Source organism: Sus scrofa, chromosome 7 (assembly GCF_054392235.1).
Source record: "Sus scrofa isolate SSC_HxYL_T2T_F1_AM1 chromosome 7, Sscrofa_HxYL_maternal_Yorkshire_Landrace_v2.0, whole genome shotgun sequence".
Classification (NCBI taxonomy): domain Eukaryota; kingdom Metazoa; phylum Chordata; class Mammalia; order Artiodactyla; family Suidae; genus Sus; species Sus scrofa.
In genome coordinates, this window is record NC_139389.1 from 91,169,816 (window position 1) to 91,190,965 (window position 21,150).

Consider the following 21,150-nt stretch of genomic DNA (forward strand, 5'->3'; position numbering starts at 1 on the left):
CACTTAGTATGATAATCTCTAGGTCCAACCATGCTGCTACAAATGGCGTTATTTCACTATTTTTATGGCTTAATAATATTCTACTAATATAGATAGCACTAGGATATTATAGATGTGCTTCTTTAAACATTGAGGTCCATGTGTGTTTTTGAATTAGAACTTTTTTTTAGTTAGAGTTTTCATCTTTTCTGGATATATGCCCAGGAATAGGAATGCTAGATCATATGGCAACTCTATTTTTAGTTTTTTAAGAAAACTGCATACTGTTCTCCATAGTAGTTGTACCATTTTACATTCCCATCAAAAGTGTAGAAGGGTTCCCTTTTCTCCACACTCTCTCCAGCATTTATGATTTGTAGATTTTTTGATGATGGTCATTCTGACTGGTGTGAGGTGATTTTGATTTGCATTTCTCTAATAATTAGTGATTTTGAGCATCTTCATGTGCCTGCTGGCCATCTGTATGTCTCCTTTAAAGAAATGTCTGTTTACACATTCTACTCATTTTTTATTTAGTTATTTGAGGGTTTTTGGTTGTTATTGAGTGGCATGTACTCTTTGTACATTTTGGAAATTAAGCCCTTGTCAATCTTATCATTTGCAAATATTTTCTCCCAGTCTGTAGGCTGTCTTTTCATTTTATTTATGATTTCCTCTGCTGTGCAAAAGCTTATAAGCTTGCTTAAGTCCCCTATATTTATTTTTGGCTTTTATTTCTATTACCTTGGGAGACTGACTTAAGAAGACATTGCTACAGTTTATGTCAAAAAATGTTTTGACTATGTTCTCTTCTATAGCTTTTACTTTATTTTTGTCTTTTTGTCTTTTTAGGGCTGCACCCATGGCATGTAGAGGTTTCTGGGCTAGGGGTCTGATCGGAGCTACAGCTGCCAGCCTATTCCATAGCAACAGCAACAACAGATCCGAGCCACATCTGCGACCTACACCACAGCTCAAGGCAACTCCAGATCCTTAACCCACTGAGCAGGCCAGGAATGGAACCTGCAACCTCATGGTTCCTAGTCGGATTCATTTCTGCTGCACCACTACAGGAACTCCTCTACTATAGGTTTTATGATGCCATGTCTTATATTTAAGTCTGTAATCCATTTTGAGGTTTTTTTGGTTGTTTTTTCTTTTTTTTTTTTTTTTTTTTTTGTCTTTTTGCCATTTCTTGGGCCGCTCCTGCAGCATATGGAGGTTCCCAGGCTAGGGGTCCAATCGGAGCTATAGCCACCAGCCTACGCCAGAGCCACAGCAATGCGGGATCCGAGCCGCGTCTGCAACCTACACCACAGCTCACGGCAACGCCAAATCATTAACCCACTGAGCAAGGGCAGGGACCGAATGTGCAACCTCATGGTTCCTAGATGGATTCGTTAACCACTGCGCCACGACAGGAACTCCTTGAGTTTATTTTTGTGTATGGTGTGAGGGTGTGTTCTGACTTCACTGATTTACATGCATCTGTCCAACTTTCCCAACACCACTTGCTAAAGAGACTGTCTTTTCTCTGTTATGTATTCATGCCTCCTTTGTTGAAGATTAATTAACCATAAGTGTATAAGCTTATTTTTTGGCTCTATTCTATTCCATTGATCTATGTGTCTGTTTTTGTGTCAGTACCACGATATTTTTATTGCTGTAGCTTTGTAGTATAGTCTGAAGCTAAGGAGTGTGACACCTCTAGTTTGATCTTTTTTCTCAAGATTTTTTGGCAATTCAGGGTTTTTTGTGGCTCAACACAAATTTTAGGATTATTTGTTCTAGTTCTGTGGAAAATGTCATAAGTATTTTGACAGAGATTACATTAAATCTGTAGATTGCTTAGGGTGATATGGATAGTTTAACAATATTAATTATTCCAACCCAAGAACATGGAATGTCTTTCCATTTCTTTATATCATCAGTTTCCTTCACAAGTGTCTTACAGTTTTTATAGGTCTTTCACCTACTTGTTAGGTTTAATCCTAGGTATTTTATTCTTTTTCATGCAATTTTAAAGAGGATTTTTTTTTTTTTTTTTGCTTTCTCTTTCTGACAGTTCATTATCAGTGTATGGAAAAGCAACAGATTTCTGTATATTATCTTGTATCATGCAACTATCCTAAATTCATTTATTAGTTCTAATAGTTTTTGGTAGAGACGTTAGGATTTCCTGTACATAGTACCGTGTATCTGCAAATAGTATATAGTATCTGCAAATAGTGATAGTTTTACTTCTTCCCTTCCAATTTGGATGCTTTTGGGGGGAGGGCACACTTATGGAATGTGGAAATTCCCTGGCCAGAGGTCAAACCTGTGTCACCACAACTCAAGCCATGCAGTAGCAGCTCTAGATCTTTAACCCCCTGCACCACAAGAGAATTCCATTTGAATGTCTTCTATTTCTTTTACATGTCTGATTGCTGTGGCTAGAACTTTCAATGCTATGTTACATAGAAGTGGTGAGAGTGGGCATCCCTGTCTTGTTCCCGATTTTAGAGGAAAAGCTTTCAGCTTTACACCATTGAGTATGATGTTAGCTGTGGTTTGTCATAAATGGCCTTTTTTGTATGCTGTGAGTGTGGCAAAACAAAAATAAATAAACAAATGGCCTTTTTATTATGTTGAGCTATGTTCCCTCTATACCAACTCTGATGAGGGAATTTATCATGGGTGTTTATTTTCTAAAATGACTTTGGTGCATCTGTTGAGATGATCATGTGATTTTTATCCTTACTTTTGTTAATATAGTGTATTACATTGATTGATTTTTTTTAATATTGAACCATCCTTGCATCCCTGGAATAAATCCCACTTAATCATTTTGTATGATCCTTTCTACATATTGCTGAATTCGATTTGCTAATATTTTTTGAGGATTTTTTTCATCTATATGCATCAGAGATATTGGCCCATAATTTTCTTTATCTGTAGTGAGTATCTTTGTCTGGTTTTGGTATCAGGGTATTTGTGGTCTCATAGAATGAATTTGGGAGTGTTCCATCCTCTTCAATTTTTAGAATAGTTTGAGTAAGATCAGTATTAGCTCTTCTTTGTATATTTGGTAGAACTCCCCTGAGAAGCCATCTGTCCCTAGATTTTTGTTTGCTGGGAGATTTTTTTTTTAATTAGAAGTTTAACCTCACTGCTAGTGATTGGTCTGTTCAGATTGTCTGCTTCTTCCTGATTCAGTCTTGGAAAGTTGTATGTTTCTAGAAATGTATCGATTTCTTCTAGCTTTTCCAATTCATTCATATATAACTGTTCATAGTAGTCTCTTGTAATTTTTTTTCCATCTCTTTGACATCAATTGAAAGTTATCCTCTTGCATATCTTATTTTGCTTATTTTGGTCTTCCTCCTTTTTTTTTTTTTTTGATGAGCCTGAATAAAGATTTATCAGCTTTATCTTTTCTAGAATCAGGTCTTTGGGAGTTCCCGTTGTGGCTCAGTGGTTAACCAATCCAACTAGGAACCATGAGGTTGCGGGTTCGATCCTTGGCCTTGCTCAATGGGTTAAGGATTCAGCATGACCATGAGCTGTGGTGTAGGTCACAGATGCAGCTCGGATCTGGTGTTGCTGTGGCTGTGGCATAGGCTGGCCGCTATAGCTCTGATTAGACCCCTAGCCTGGGAACCTCCATATGCCATGGGTGCTACCCTAGTAAAGACAAAAAGACAAAAAAAATCAGGTCTTTGTTTTATGGGACTTTTCTTTTTTCTTTTTTTTTTTTGTCTCTATTTTATTTATTTCCTCTTTGATCTTCATTTTTTCCTTCCTTCTGCTGACTTTGGGCTTGTTCTTCTTCTAATTCCTATAGATGGAAAGTTAGGTTGTTGGTTTGGGATTTTTCTTGTTTCTTGAAGTTGCTATAGATGTTCCTCTTATAATTGCTTTTGCTGTATCCTATAGATTTTGAAATGTTATGTTTCCATTTTCATTTGTCATGAGGTATTTTCTGATGTCCTCTTTGATTTCATCGATGACCCATTGGTATTTCAGTAGCATGTTGTAGTTTGATGATCTTATTTGGTGCTTATGTTCCTTTCTCTTTTGTTTTTTATGTCGATTGTAGGTTTTTGATTTGTGCTTACCATGGAATTCATATATGTTGAGCTATAACTGTATGTATTTGTTTTAAACAGGTAGTCCTTTAAGTTCAAACACATTCTAGTGTTGGTGGTATAGTGGTGAGCATAGTAGCCTTCCACATTCTAAAAGAGCTACTATTTTTACTCCCTTCCCTACACATTTTTGTTCTTGTTTTCTATTTTGGCTGCATCCACAGCATGAAGAGGTTCCCAAGCCAGGGGTCAAACCTGCACCACAGCAGTGACCCAAGCCACTGCAGTGACAATGCTGGATCCTTAACCTACTGAATCACAAGGGAACTCCTCCACACTTTTGTTTTTGATGTTATATTTTACATCTTATTGTATCCCTTCTATGATTATTGTAATTATACTTGATTTTCCAATTTTTTCCTTTTAATCTTTGAATCTAATTAAAGTGATTGATAGCCTTTACTATATATTTGCCTTTACTAGTGGTATTTTTCCTTTCCTATAGATACTTAGACTTCTTGTTATAGATTTTCTTTTTCTATTTAGAGAAGAACTTTAACATTTATTTTAGGGTCAGTTTAATATTGATGAACTCTTAGTTTTTGCTTGTCTGAGAAGTTCTTTATCTCTTTTTCAATTCTAAATAATAATCTTCCTGGGTAGAGTATTTTAAGTTGCAGCTTTTTCCCTTTTAGCAGCTTAAATATATTATGCCACTCCCTTCTGGTCTGCACAGTTTCTGCAGAGAAACCAGTTTAGCTTTACCAAGGTTCCCTTGTATATGCCTCTTTGGTTTTCTCTTGCTGCCTTTAAAAGTCTCTGTCTTTAACTTTTGCCATTTTAATTATGATATGTCTTTGTCTGAGTCTATTTCAGTTCATCTTATTTGGGACCCTCTGTGCTTCCTATACCTGGGTATATGTTTCCTTCCTTAGGCTTAGGAAGACATCAGTCATAATTTCATTAAATAACACTTTTGACCACCCTCTCTCTCTTTTCTCCTTCTGGAATCTCTGTAATGCAAATGTTAGTATACTTGATGTTACCCCAAAGATTCTTTAAACAGTTTTCTTTTTTTTTTTGTTTTTTTTTTTTTGTTTTTTTGTCTTTTTGCTATTTCTTGGGCTGCTCCCACAGCATATGGAGATTCCCAGGCTAGGGGTCGAATCAGAGCTGTAGCCACCAGCCTATGCCAGAGCCACAGCAACGTGGGATCCAAGCCGCGTCTGCAACCTACACCACAGCTCACGGCAACGCCGGATCGTTAACCCACTGAGCAAGGGCAGGGACCGAACCTGCAACTTCATGGTTCCTAGTCGGATTCGTTAACCACTGCGCCACGATGGGAACTCCTCATTTTCTTAATTTATCTTTCTTTTTGCTGTTTTATTTGGGTGGTTTCCATCTCTCTGTCTTCCAAATCACTTTTGCATTCTTTTGTAGCACTTAGTCTGCTGTTCATTCCTTCAAGTGTGTTTTTCATTTCAGTTATTGTATTCTTAAGCTCTCACTGGTTTGTTTTTTTTTTTTTAATGCTTTCTAAGTCCCTGTTAAAATTCTGTGTTCGTCTATTCTTTTTTCTAATTCCAGTTAGCATCCTTATTATTAATGCTTTGAATTCTTTACATATAAATTTTTTCTGTTTCATTAGTTTTTTTTTTCAGGGTTTTTCTCTTGCTCTTTCAATTGAGACAAATTCCTGTGTCTTATTTTGCTTACCTTTCTCTGACTCTATGAAATTAGGTGAGACAATTAACTATGGCAGTCTTGAAGGGTCGTCTTTATTTAGGAGCATCCCCGTACAGTTTGTGTGTGCCCAGTGGCTTAGATGGGAGAGTGGAATTTGATGTCACATTTTCCCTCAAGATATACTAGCAACCTGCTGCTAAACCAAGCAGGGCCCTGTGGGGATCCTGGGCACAAAAGTCTTTCTGTGTCAGGACCCAAGTTTCTGGAGCTGAAACCCTGAGGGTTTTTCCTAGATGACTCTGTTCCATTTAAATGTACACTCTTCACCCTCCAACATCAGATCTTTAACCTACTGTACCACAGAAGAAACTCCTCAATCTATCTTGAATATGTTGAAGATTAAATGTGGGTGTTTTTTTTCCCAATCTCTAATTCCTCCAAGGACACTCTTCTCAAACCCAGAATGAAGGCACATTAAGTCTACTATCCCTACCAAGAAGTTCAGCCTGCTATTTCCCTTTTTAAAAATTGGCTTGGGGAGTTCCCATCATGGCTCAGTGGTTAACAAACCCAACTAGTATCCATGAGGACTTGGGTTTGATCCCTGGCCCTGCTCAGTGGGTTAAGGATCTGGCGTTGCTGTGAGCTATGGTATAGGTCACAGACATGGCTCAGATCCCAGGTTGCTGTGGCTGTAGTGTAGGCCATCAGCTATAGCTCTGATTTGACCCCTAGCCTGGGAACCTCCATATGCCACAGGTACGGCCCAAAGACAAAAGACAAAAAAAAAAAAATTGACTTGGTATTAAATGAATTTCTTGCATATTGAGATTTCATAAAATGTTCCACTATAAAGCCTAAGAATAAGATAGAATGAGGAAGTTGGAATTCATGTTCCACAACCACAATAGAGACTGTGTCCAATTCACCCATGTGTATATATATTCCCAGCACTTAGCATGGTGTCTGGTAGATGGGCAGTGCTCAATATATTGGGGGGGGTGTTGTCTTTATATAATGATGTTTATTTTTTTTCATTATAGCTGGTTTACAGTGTTCTGTCAATTTTATACTGTATAGCATGGTGACCCAATTACACGTACATATATAGATTCTTTTTTCTCACATTATCATGCTCCATCATAAGTGACTAGACAGGCTTTTTTTTTAACACATTAGCCACCATTAAAATACTTTCTATGCTGGCTTCTTCTTGGATGAGGAAACTAGTGGGAGTTCAGGTGAAGGGAGGACTCAGATCACATTCTCACAAGGACAACTTCTCACATGTATAAATAAATTCAATACATTTTAAAGAAATAAATAGTTTTTATTACATTGAAAACAGACAAGATGGTTGTCAGAAGAGTTCCCTCTTGATTTAAGGTACCTCTGAAATAAACAGAAATACATCTGATCCCACACTCTAGATTATGACTGCTCTGCTATTTGCATAGACTTCTCCAAAATCTTTATCTCCATCTGTGGGGCCCAGATCCACATTTTTAAAGGTTTACTAGGGAGTTCCCATTGTGACTTAGTGCTTAACAAATCTGACTAGCATCCATGAGGATGCAGGTTCAATCCCTGGCCTTGCTCAGAGGGGTAAGGATCTGGCGTTGCCATGAGCTGTGGCGTAGGCTCAGATCCTGCATTGCTGTGTCTGCAGCATAGGCCTGCGGTTACAGCTCTGATTCGACTCCTAGCCTGGGAACTTCCATATGCCATGAGTGCGGCTCCAAAAAGCTAAATAAATAAATAAATAAACATGTACTAGATAGTGCCACCTGGATCTGGCTGGTGCCGCCCAATGAATATGTCTAAATCGTGTCAACCCCAAATCTCCCTAGTCTTCCAAGCTAGACCAAGGTTTCCCAACCTGTGAAACAAGTACCTAAAAGATCATGGAATCAGTAGGGTACCAAGAGTAGGTTGATGGATGGGTCAGCCTCAGATGCAGGCAGCAAGACTATGCATCATTTGTAGAGAACATAAAAACAGTAATAAAACTGGCTAAGTATCAGTCAGCAGTTTATCATTACCATCCACCAGCAACTCTGGACAATGTCAACAACAAAATATGCCTCAAAAATATATATATATATCCTGTGGGTCCAAGTTTTAAACTTGTTGTGATTACCTTTGAGTTTTGTTTTCCTTGGTTTTTTTTTTGGGGGGGGGTCTTTTTGCCTTTTCTAAGGCTGCTCCCATGGCATATGGAGGTTCCCAGGCTAGGGGTCTAATCCGGCGAGCTGTAGCTGCCAGCCTACACCAGAGCCACAGCAACGCAGGATCCGAGCCACATCTATGACCTACACCACAGCTCACAGCAACGCCAGATCCTTAACCCACTGAGCAAGGCCAGGGATCGAACCCAAAACCTCATGGTTCCTAGTCAGATTCGTTAACCACTGAGCCACAACAGGAACTCCCACTTTTGAGTTTTAATATTTATTTAAGCTTCAATTTAGACATTTTTATTACTTATCCTTTAATGAACATCATATTCTACATGGAATTTAACTCAAAAAAATTCCAAATTACACAGTTGCCCCCCAGACACATATGGACCCAATAGCGGTTCCCATTCATTTAAAAAAGAAGTAAGTAAGGAAATGAGCCAGAAAAACAAAGACAAATACCATATGACATCACTTATGACTGGAATCTAATATCCAGCACAAATGAACATCTCCTCAGAAAAGAAAATCATGGACTTGGAGAAGAGACTTGTGGCTGCCTGATGGGAGGGGGAGGGAGTGGGAGGGATCGGGAGCTTGGGCTTATCAGACACAATTTAGAATAGATTTACAAGGAGATCCTGCTGAATAGCATTGAGAACTTTGTCTAGATACTCATGTTGCAACAGAAAAAAGGGTGGGGAAAAAATGTTAATGTAATGCATACATGTAAGGATAACTTGATCCCCTTGCTGTACAGTGGGAAAATAAAATAAAGCAAAAAAAGAAAGAAAGTTTTCAGAGGTCCAGAATCCTTCCAGATTACTTTAAGCACCCTGCATGTCTCCATCCCCTGTCTACAACATATTTGTACATTTAAATAGTGGAGTTGGGATAAACAAAGTGGTAATAGTATCTTAGTCAGCTCAACTGCCATAACAAAATATCAAGGGTGGCTTAAGAAACAGAAATGTATGTTCTCACAGTTCTGGAAATTGGAAGTCTGAGATCATGGTCCATTTATAGTGAGGTTACAGTACTCTCTACCTGGCTTACAGACATCAGCCTTCTCACTGTGTCTTCACAGGTCAGAGATGCACAAGCTCATTGGCCCTTCTTCTTAAAGGGTACCAATCCCATCATGGGGGACCCCAACCAGCCATCAAATATGCTAGGTATACCAACCACTGAATGGAGTAATTCCAAGGGATCTAGAAATCTCTTTTTTAAAAAAACCAAATATCTGCAAGCTGAATAAATAATAAAATTCACATTGTATATGTAACTACATAATATGTGTGAGTATATATAATACTATATAGATGTCTACAGAACTTCCGCTCAACACTGCCATGTCCTTTTTTGACTTCAGCTGACTCCTTATTAGAGATAGGAACTATTTAGAATGCTTTAAAAATTTTGCACAATAATCCTGTCTCTGCTCCCTGCCAATTTCCTATCATTCTTTTTTCAGCAAGCTGACCACATGAGTGTGTTCATGCCCACACTGACTTTCTCCTCTCCATAAGAACCCTTTTCCTGTCTGATTTGTTCATCTCCATCGTCTTTATAAACAACTATTTATCCATCAAGATCAAATTCAAACAACCCTCTTTAGGGAACTCACTCCTGAAGTATCATGTTCTACTTAGTTGTTCCCTTTGTTATGCTTTGAGAGTGTTTGTTTATATCTGCATTTCAGTACTGCTCATGTAATTGTGAGCATGAAATGGTTAAACAATACACTCTGAACAAGAGAAAATTTTTACTTTTACAGGAGAAATAAGGGTATATCACCACAGGTAGGTCGCAGACGCAACTGGGATCCAGAGTTGCTGTGGCTGTGGTGTAGGCCGGCAGCTACAGCTCCGATTGGACCCCTAGCCTGGGAACCTCCATATGCCGTGGGTACAGCCCTAAAAAGACAAAAGACAAGAAAAAAAAGAAAAGAAAAAAAATAAAATGTAGGAAATAGAGCTCTATCCACTATCTTCATACAAATAATCAATAATAGAATAAGTTCAAGGACAAGGACCAGAGGTGACATGGCCAAATAAACCAATAATTTGATTTCTACTTGGAGTTAAGACAGTTTTTGCTTGGACTCTTTTAAGAGAGTTTCTGCAATACAATAATGTTTCAAAAGGAAATAAAAGAAATATGGCTATACCACCTCAAGAACCTTAAAAGTACCTTTCTCTTTTGACCCTGTACGTCTACTTTTGGGAGTTATTTTTAAGGAAATAAACATAAAAATGGGACCAAAATGCTTGTTAAAACACCTAGATAATTAAATAAATTCTACAAGATGCAATATAATTTCAAATACATACCTTTTTGTGTATACATAGATTATATATTATATATAAATGTTACACATAAATACTATATAATATAGTGCTAATGAAAACCCAGGATACAACCTAATTTCAATTTGTAAAATGTATACTTTGTATAAATATATATTATGTATTTTGAAAAAAAAAAGGGGGGGGTATATCACCACAACAGGGAAACAGTCTTCATCCCAGACCTTGAATCACTTAGTTATAGTAAACATATTTTAGGGTGGCCTTATGATTTCTACTCCTTACTATGCATGTTCTTGTAGAATTTCCTCCCCTTAAGTTCAGGCCAAACAATGACTTGCTTCTAACAACAGAATAAGGTAAATGTAATGAAATATCACTCACGTGATTGTCTTACATTATATACACAAAAGTGAATGGATTTTACAGATGTAGTTAAGGATCCTGGTCCCTAATTGGTTGACTTTAAGTTCATCAAGAGTGGTTTACCTAATCAAGTGAGCCACTTTAAAAGAGGGCCTAGTGATCAGAGACTGTCTCTCTGGTGCTGGCTCTAAGAATCAAGCTGACATGAAGCTTGGGTTGCTGCAGAGGCACAGGTTTGATCCTGGACCAGCACAATGGTATAAAGGACCCAGGAGTTCCCACTGTGGCTCAGTGCTAATGAATCTGACTAATGTCCATGAGGATTCAAGTTCAATAGGTTAGGGATCTGGCATTGCTGTGAGTGGTGGTATAGGTCGCAGATGTGGCTCAGATCCGGCATTGTTTTGGCTATGGCGTAGGCCAGCAGCTGAAGCTCCAATTTGACCCCTAGCCTGTGAATATCCATATGCTACAAGTGCAGCCCTAAAAAAAAGGAAAAAAAAAAAAATACATTAAGGATATGCCACTGCTGCAATTGCAGCATGGGTCGCAGCTGTGGCTCAGCTTCAATTCCTGGCCCAAGAATGTCCATTTAAAAAAAAAGAACAAGAAGAAAAGGAAATCATCAAAAGGAAGCTAAACAGGGGCCCAAATATTATTTACCTACACTTGGTACCATTTCCTAACACATACCCGTGACTGAACCTGGCAAGTTCCTGTTCATCAGAAGTTTGGAGCGCCCTCTTCTGGATACCAGTGGTTTGGTATCAACGATCCTCCTAAAATTTGCTTAGAAGACCAAATAAAATTTATGTATGCTGCAAAAGAAAAAAAAAAAAAAAGCAAGCTGCCATGAACTCAACAGCGTCAAGGAAATAAATTCTGCCAACAACTTAGAGGTCTTGGAAATAGATCCTTATCCAGTCAAGCCACCAGAATAGAATATGGCCCTGCCAACACCTTGATTTTGGTCTTGAGAGACCCCAAGCAGAGAACCTAGCAAAGCTACGTCTGGCCCTCTGACCTGGAGAAACTGTGATAATCAATAGAGGTTGTTTTAAGTGGCTAATTTTATGGCAATTTATTATATAGCAATGGCAAACTTATACAGTGGAGCTTTGCATGTAACTAAATCGCTCGCTCAAACTGGCTCAATAGTCAAAGAAGTAACAAGACGTCCAGAAGTACTTTAGACTTCAGTCTGGTTTATTCAAAGGCTCAATTCTGTCATCAAAGAGCCAGATTCTTTGCCTCTCACCACGGTGCTACCCTAAGTCATAGATGATCCTAGAGGTTGCACTGTGGCTCCAGCAATCATAGGTGCTCTACTGAGAAATATCCAAAGGATAAAAAGAAGGTGTTCAGTTCATATGCATTCTCATGAAGAGTGTAGAAACTTCCCAGAAGCCCCTCAGATAACTTTCCTTCATGTCTCATTGTCCAAGACCATACATCCATGCCAAATCCGTCACCGACCAGGAGAAAAGGATCACCTCAAATAGGTTCCATGAAACCTGGCTGCCCCTGGGGCAAATGGGTGGGTAGGGCAGCTAGATATTTGGACTAAATCAGAGTGCTGTTAAGGATGAAAAGGGAGAAAGGACCAGCATGTCCACTATAAATCCCAATCAAAGAGTTACTTTACAAAAAAGATAACATGTATAAAACCTCCAGCCCATGAGTCCAGCACTGCGGAATGAATTATACCAGAGCATCTAAATTAGAAGGAAGTAGAAAGGAGAGGGGCAAAAACACAGAAACTACTGCTAATAGCAAGCACATTTATGGAACGGTTTACCCAAAGTTAATGAAGACTTTTTGGAGTTCCCACAATGAAGATATTGTGGCGCAGCGGAAACGAATCTGACTAGTAACCGTGAGGTTGCGGGTTCCATCCTGGACCTCCCTCAGTGGGTTAATGATCCGGCATTGCCATGAGCTGTGATATAGGTCGCAGATGTGGCTCAGTTCCTGCACTGCTACCTGGGAACCTCCATACACTGCAACCGTGGCCCTAAAAAAAAACAAAAGACAAAAAAATAAAAGCTAATGAAGACATTTAAAGTGTTAAAAATTGGCAAAAAGACTGAGATTGTTCTGTCATCGGTGTTAAGAAATCATGACAATAAAGTGACATGAGTTCCCATCATGGCACAGCAGAAACAAATCCAACTAGGAACCACGAGGTTGGGAGTTCGATCCCTGGCCTCGCTCAGTGGGTTAAGGATCCAGCGTTGCTGTGGCTGTGGTGTAGGCCGGCAGCTACAGTTCCAATTAGACCCCTAGCCTGGGAACCTCCATATGCTGTGGGTGTGGCCCTAAAAAGACAAAAAAAAAAAAAAACCAACAAAGTGACAGCCTGGCAAGGAGTAGTAACATTGCAAGAGACATAAATGATGAACAACAAAGCAGCACTATTCACAATAGCCAAGACGTGGAAGCAACCTAAATGTCCATAACAGATGAATGGATTAAGATGTGGTACATATCCTTTTGTAGCTCTCGAGCATGATGATTGGGTGTTCACCCGCTTATGTGATATGTGCCACCCTCAAACCTTGTTACAACACCAGCGCATTACCCATCTGATGTGAGAAAAAGAAAACAAAGGAGATGTGGTACATATATGCAATGGAATAGTAGTCAGACATTAAAAAGAATGAAATAATGCCATTTGCAGCAGCATCAATGCAACTAGAGATTCTCATACTGACTAAAGTAAGTCAGAAAGAGAAAAACAAATACCATACTATATCACTTATGTGTGGAATCTAAAATATGGCACAAATGAACCTATCTGCAGAACAGAAAGAGACTCACAGAGAACAGACTTGTGGTTGCCAAGGGGGAGGGAGAAGGGAGTAGAATTGACTGGGAGTTTAGGTCAAGTAGATGCAAACTATTACATTTAGAATGGATAAGCAATGAGGTCCTGCTGTGTAGCACAGGGAACTATATCAATCACTTGTGATTGAACATGATGGAAGATAATATGAGAAAAAGAAAATGTGTGTGTGTGTGTGTGTGTGTGTGTGTGTGTTTGGGTCACTTTGCTGGAGAGCAGAAATTGACAGAACATTGTAAATCAACTATACCTTTATAAGAAAATTTATTCTAAATAAAACGAAACAAAAAGATGAACAAAACTGCTGTGGTCTTTGCACGCAAGTGGAAAAAGAATTTTCCGGATTTAAATCAAGGTGTAGAAAAGACAAGTTTATTGAGGCAAGAGACACTGTTAACACAGTGGGCTGACTTCTGATTATCAGGGAGACCGGACTCTGGGCACATGGTCATGTCTATTTTTATAGCCCAAAGACAAAGGATTGTGAGGAGTGGTCTTGCCATATACCTGGTCACCTGCTGACTGGTTGGGGAGGAATGGGGTCTTCTGATACACTTACTGGTTGGTTAGGTGCATATATTGCCCCTATAGGGTCAGGGTAAAGAGTGGGCTAAATACCTTTTCTAGTGCGGGCAGGAAGTTGTAGGCCAAGTTGCTGGGGTGGGGAGGTCCTTAGGAACATTGCAACAATTACAGAGAGACAGGTGGGATGATAAGGATCTGGCAATTCTTATCTCAGCCAGAGACTTTTTGAGTTTTATTTCCTTGGAGAAGACTTGAAGTTCCACATTCCCCACTCTTTTTTTTTTTTTTTTTTTTTTTTTTTTTTGTCTTTTTGCCATTTCTTGGGCCGCTCCCGAGGCATATGGAGGTTCCCAGGCTAGGAGTCTAATCGGAGCTGTAGCTGCCAGCCTACGCCAGAGCCACAGCAACGCGGGATCCGAGCCGCATCTGCGACCTACACCACAGCTCATGGCAACGTCAGATCGTCAACCCACTGAGCAAGGGCAGGGATTGAACCCGAAACCTCATGGTTCCTAGTCGGATTCGTTAACCACTGGGCCACGACGGGAACTCCCCCCCCCCCACCTCTTTTTCTTGAGGGCCAAGTCTTTGGCTCCTTTGAATAGCCTGCTCATGTCTAACTAACTGCCTGTTACCCTCTATGGCATCTGGGAACTCAGAGTATAAAGGAGAAGGAATGCTGTCTGCTTCCTTGCTGAATGGGGGCGCTGTGGGGTCTTGGGTTCCCTCCACCTGCTCTCTGTCAGGGTATTTCTGAAGAGGGAGGTGTGGCTCCACGGAGTGATATGGCAGCTTGTTCCAACAGTGTTAGGTGTGGCATTATGGGTTGGTATCCCTGTTGCATTACCATTTTGAGACTTATTTGCTGTATTCTAGAAGAAACAAACTTAACAAGGACGTTAAAGACACATGGCTCAAAGGTTAGTAGAAGTAGAAAGGCCACCAAGGGTCCTAAAAGGAGTTAGCAAAGAGAACCAGGACCAGACATTGTTTTTAAAATCCCACCAATCGAATCCCCCTGAGGCCCCTTTCTTTTAAAACCTATTTGCTCTATCAGTAATGTCTTGAAGCTTATCCTGGACTTGGCTTGATTGGTTAACAAAGAAACAGCACTCTTCCTTTAGCATAGCACAGGTCCCACCTTGGTTAGCTTTTAGTAAACCCAAAGCTCTTCTATTCCCACACCTGCTAGGGAATTTGTTTGTTCTTGTAAAGTGTTAATTTGGGCTGCCAAATTAACAATCTGCTGGATGAGTTCAAGGGAAAGTTGCCAAGCAGTGAAGATAAAGTTTAGGAACCCTGCTGAGCCCGTTCCTATTCCAAGGATAATCCCTAGGACTGATATTATGGTGAGGGCTGCTCTCTTCTGCCTAGGCAGTTGAGAGTATAGGGGAAGTGGTATACTGTCATTTATGAGAATAAGGTTGGGAATTATGTATACAAGGGTGCAGGTTCCCATACAATTGGCTAGAAGACATAAATAGGCATTGTAGCTGCAGAGAAAACAGATGTGGTTTGTAGGGTCTAGACAAACATCAGAGTGACATTAAAATAGGGTTTCCTTAAATGGCCAGGGAATGTTCTATGCCCTCATAGGTGGAAGCCAGGGTCATTCTGGCTGGGGAGGGGTGGGGGGAGGCAAGCAACCTGTGAAGGGTGGAAAGAGGAATTGTTAGCTCAGTTAAAAGAAGGAATAGTAGGGTTCCATTCTATGTCATGATTTTAGATGTCCTAAGCTTTTTGCAGTCTTCTTGTTTGAGATTAGAGGGTTGGAGCCAAAAATTACAGTTTCTATAGGGGCAGCTTGGGGGATGAGTGGGACAGATGGAAGTCCCAAAATAGCTGGCTTGTATCCAGTTGGTGGTAATGTTAGGAGATTTGGGGAAGTAAATGTTATAAAAAGGGGAATCATAATAATAAGTATGAAGATACTTTCTTTTATTAGTAGTAACAAAGGCTACCCAAGTTCAGGTAGAGGAAAGAGTGAAGGTATGACTGTAGGTCTTGGAATTATTAAAGAATAGACCTATAGGGGGCCCCATTCTGGAGAGAGAGGATACACAAAGAAGGGTTGGCTATATAAGAGAAACAGGAGAATATGGGCCCTCGACGTTTGTAATGAGGTTTCTGGTGTATGTGGTTAAGAAGTATATGATCCACTGCCGGCTTCACTCTAGGATTAATGGACCATCCTGGCCTATCAAAGTAGGCAGGGGTTAGATAGGACTCACTCAAGTTGGTTCCATCCAGAGGGTGGAATGGGGACTGCCACCAGGCCATGTTGAGGGGAAACAGTGGCACATATCCAACAGTTTTTGAATAATCCTAGGGATGACTGTTTGAGGAGTTTGAAGACTTCCCGAACTTTTGTTAAGTATGGGTATGTATGAGTTAAAGAAAAAGAAAGGAGGAGAGTCAGGACAGTTTTCAGAATGTTCTATTTAAATATCAATGAAGTTGGTCTGGAGTGTAATCTTGAAAGTCTCCTTGGAGAGTTTTGTCCCATGCCACCTGTTACATATTTTGTCATTTTTGCGTTGGAGTTAGAGTAGATAGAGAGTTTTGAAGATTTATGTCTTGTATTAGAGAGTGATAAAAGTTGAGTGCTGATACAGAGATTCGAGACCTGCTGAGGAGAGCTGTCAGAAAGGGTATGTTAAGGAGTTGACTTATGGTATACATTTAGGCTAGATAGGAAGGAAGTGATTAGAATTGGGGTTAGGAAGTTCCCATCACGGCTCAGTGGTTAACGAATCCAACTAGGAACCATGAGGTTGCGGGTTCGATCCCTGGCCTTACTCAGTGGGTTAAGGATCTGGCGTTGCTGTGGGCTGTGGTGTAGGTTGCAGACGCAGCTCCTTTCCTGCCTTGCTGTGGCTGTGGCATAGGCCAGGGGCTACAGCTCCGACTCGACCCCTAGTCTGGGAACCTCCATGTGCCACAGGAGCGGCCCTAGAAAAGGCAAAAAATGACAAAAAAAAAAAAAGAATTGGGGTTAGACCATTTTTGAAATGCTTGATAAAGACAGGAATACCAAAGCTTGGCTCCACAGGAATGAGATAGGATAACCCAGGGAAGGGAGAGAGCCAAGAAGATGAAGAGGAAAATGCAAAAATTAAAAAGTTATCGAGTCGGGGCTCGGGCGGGTCATCACCTGAGTTTCGTTTGAAGAGGAAACAAAGGTCTTCCAAGGGTTCGCACCTATCGGTGGCTTCTGATAAATCTTTGGTTGGCTGGAGGCTGTCGTCCTTTGGGGAAGCAGCTGCTTTTAGTCGTAACACATAAATCCAAGGAGTAAAATCTTATATTCTGGCAGCTGTGGTAGTATCCAGTAAGACTTGGTATGGTCCTATCCACACTGCCTCAAGTAGTTTCCAATCCTGTGGAAGGGTCTAACATATACTCAGTCGCCTGGGTTTAGGTGAAGAGTGGTTTCCACAAAATTAGGATCTGGCTTAGGACTAATTTGGTCTTGATATTCCCAGATGTTTTCAAGAGTTAGTCCTAAGGCTGGGAGATGTTGTGCTAAGTGGTGGGTGTCTAAGTACTATGAGGTCTGTATTTAGAAATGGTCTTCTACAGTGGACTTCACAGGGGCTCCAATAAGTCCTAGAGGGCAATTGGGAGGAGGGTGACCCATGTTTGATGAGTTTCTGCAGCTAATTCAGACATTTTTTTAGGGCTTGATTGGCTCTTCCTACTTTGCCAGATGCCTGAGGGTGCCAAGCTGAGTGAAGATAATAATTGATTTCTAAGGCCTCACTGACCCCTTGGGTCAGGTTGGAAATAAATGTGGGGCCATTATCCGATTTGTAAAGAACACAGAAATCCAAACCTAGCTATGATATGTTCCATGAGGACAGTGATGACCTCAGATGCCCTCTCTGTTTTAGTGGGGTAGGCTTCTACCCACCCGGTGAAAGTGTCTACCATAACTAGGAAGTACCTGTAGCCTTTACAAGGGGGCATGTGAGTGAAATCTATCTGCCAGTCTTTTCCTGCCTGGGTTCCCTGCCTTTGGATTGGGTGGAGGAAGGAGCCGCAGGGCAGGTGTTACAGCCCCCTCTGGGTTAGCTTGGCAACCGATAGAGCAGGCCTGGGATATGGAGTGGAGCTGAGACAATTCCTTTTCCTGCGGATATTGAAAAGGGATTTGGCTCCTAAGTGAGTGGCTTGATGAAGGCGATTTAGAATCTTCCATTGGGAAGCTTCCAGTATAAGAAATTTATTGTTTTGGCTCTGTAGCCACCCCTCAGGGGTTAAAGTAAACCCATGGTTTTATCCCTCCTTAAGTTCTAAGGAGTGAATACTGAGGTGGCAAGGGGTCTAAACTTGAAATTGGGGGGCCTGCAGGATGCTCTCAGCTGCCCTTTTTGCTTCTTTGTCTGCCCTACTATTTCCTTTGGTTATCTCTGTGGGGTCCTTTTGGTGTGCCTTGCAGTGGATGATGGCCAGTTCCTTGGGGAATTTTACTGCTTCTAATAAGTCCAGAGTTTCTGGCCCATGTTTGATGGGAGTATTATGTGTTGTTAATAATCCCCTTTCCTTCCAGATGGCCTCATGAGCATGAACTACATGGAAAGCATATGACAAATCTGTGTAAATGTTGACCCGTGGTGCCGTTCCTAGTTTGAGCACTTTAGTTACGGCTGTAAGTTCTGCCTTATGGGCAGAGGTGGTTGCCCCGTGGAGTGGACCCGACCCTGTCACCTCTGTTAAGCTGACTGCTGAATACCCCGAAAACTTTCAACCTCCTCAAATGAAAGTGCTGCCGTTTGTAAACCATTCTGCATCTGGTTTAGGTAAAGGGGTATCTTGTAGACCTGGCCTGGCATTATAGTTCTGGTCTATCATTTCTAGACAGGAGTGTAGGAGGGAAGCATCAGGGTTTGAGTCAGGCAGAAGAATGGCGGGTTTTAAGGTGCTATAAGGCCTGATTGATATTTCAGATCCCTCTAGGAATAAGGCTTGATTTTTTTTTTTTTTTTTTTTGTCCTTTAAGGACACACCTGTGTGGCATATGGTAGTTCCCAGGCTAGGGGTTGAATCAAAGCTGTAGCTGTGGCTCACACCACAGCCACAGCAACACAGGATCCAAGCCATGTCTGTGACCTACACCACAGCTCACGGCAGTGCCATATCCTTAACCCACGGAGCAAGGCCTGTATCCTCATGGATGCTAATCAGATTTGTTTTCACTGAACCACAACAGGAACTCCTAAGCTTGATATTTTTTAATTCTGTTATCTAAGACCCAATGGAATGCCTTGGAAATAAGGACATCTAGGGCCTGACATGGGGTATAAACTGTAAGTGGTTGCCCCACTGTAAGTTTGGAGGCCTCTTCTGTTAATAATGCCATGGCAGCTAATGCTCTTAAAGAGGAAGGCCATCCCTGAGATGTTACATCTAATATTTTAGACAGATATGCTATCAGATGCCAAGAGAGTCCCAGAGATTGGGTTAATACACCCAGGGCTACCCCTTTTCTCATGAGTAAAGAGAGAGAAGGGTTTTGTCAGATCATGCAAGCCTAGGGCTGGAGCTGTGATGAGAACCTTTTTTAATTTTTTAAAGGCTGCCTCTGTTTCAAGAAGGAGGTCTTCTGGCCCCTTAAGGGCCTCATAAAGAGGCTTGATTAATAGGCCATAAGTTAGGATCCAAATTCAACAGAAGCCTGTCATTCCCAGAAGGGTTCTAAGCTGTTGTTTAGTAGCTGGCATGGCCATACCCAGGATTAGTGTCCTTCTGTCAGGGTCAATACTTCTCTTTCCAGGAGTTAGTATTAGCCCCAAGAAGGTGACTTGCTGGGAGTTCATTTAAACCTTAGCCAGGGACACCTGATACCCCCTTTGGCTAAATGTCAAAGGACAAGAATAATATTTTTGTCTGAGGTTAATTTGGACTACAGATTAGAAGGTCAACATATTGGAGTAGGCAGTGTTCACCTTCCAGGGTCACTGGTGAAAGATCCTTTGCCAATGTTTGGCCAAACAAATGAGGCCAAACAGGTGTCTTGGAATCCTGGGGTAAGACTGTCCAGGTGAGTTTTTGGGTGTATTTACTACTTGGGTCTCTTCATTCAAAGGAAAATAGGAACTGGGAGTCAGGATGAACTGGTATACAGAAGAAGTCATCTTTTAGATCCAGGACTGAGTTCCACTGGGTTTGTGTCATTTGATTCAGGAGGTTATATGGGTTAGGAACTATTGGGTGTATGGGAACCATAGCTTGACTGATAGCCCTCAGGTCTTGGACTAAATGCTAGGAGACATCAGTCTTCTTTACTGCTAAGATTGGGGTGTTGCAGGGAGAACTGCATGGGTTTAGAAGTCTTGTTTGGAGGAACTTGGACATTAGAGGGTTCAAACCCATCAAAGCCTCTTTCTTAAGAAGATATTGTGATACTCTAGGAAAGGAGTTAGGGTCCTTTAAATAGATGACTCCTGGAGTAGCTGTAGTAGATCTGCCAGGAGTAGAGGTATCCCATACCTCTGGGAAAACTTAATGGAGGATATGGGATGGGACGTTAGTTAGGCTGGGTTCCATAGGGGTTGTTAAGGCCATATTTACTGGAGTAAAGGATAAAGTAGCCTTGAGTTTTGTTAAAAGGTCTCAGCCTGGAGTTCCTGTCGTGGCTAGCAGTTAACAAACCCACCTAGTATCCATGAGGATGTATGTTTGATCCCTGGCCTCACTCAGTGGGTTAAGGATCCAGCGTCTCCCTGAGCTGTGTGTGTAGGTCGCAGGTGCAGCTTGGATCTGATGTTGCTGTGGCTGTGGCATAGGCCTACAGTTGTAGCTCTGATTCAGTCCCTAGCCTTGGAAACTACATATGCTGTGGGTACAGCCCCAAAAAAGACCAAGAAAAAAAAAGTTCTCAGCCCAAAAAAGGGGTAGGACATGTTGGAAGGACTGAGACAGTGTGAACAGAGTATTTTCAAGGGAGCAAGTCAGGGAGGTGTAAAACAGCCATGAGGATTTTCCATCTATCCCTGTTAGGACTGAGGAATAACAAGTGGGTCCGGAGAAGGAGGTCAGGGTTGAATATGTAGCCCCTGTGTCAGTTAATCGTGTACCACATCCAGGGCTACCCAGGGTTCCTCCGGTCTTATAGGAAATAAAGGGGCCTGTAAGCTAAGCCCCGGGCACCGTCAGTCATCTGCATCTAGGAGGTCAAGGCCCAG

At 41.1% G+C, this 21,150-nt stretch overlaps 1 long non-coding RNA gene and 1 other non-coding gene across 2 annotated transcripts in view; one reads left to right on the plus strand and one right to left on the minus strand.

The window, feature by feature from the left end:
• LOC146401763 (uncharacterized) overlaps positions 1-21,150 on the minus strand; it is a 909,931-nt gene that overhangs the window by 702,836 nt on the left and 185,945 nt on the right. The window lies entirely within an intron of this gene.
• On the plus strand, positions 13,081-13,184 carry LOC146401767 (small nucleolar RNA U13). Its single transcript, XR_014811739.1, has one exon. It is a non-coding gene; the product is annotated as a small nucleolar RNA U13 (small nucleolar RNA).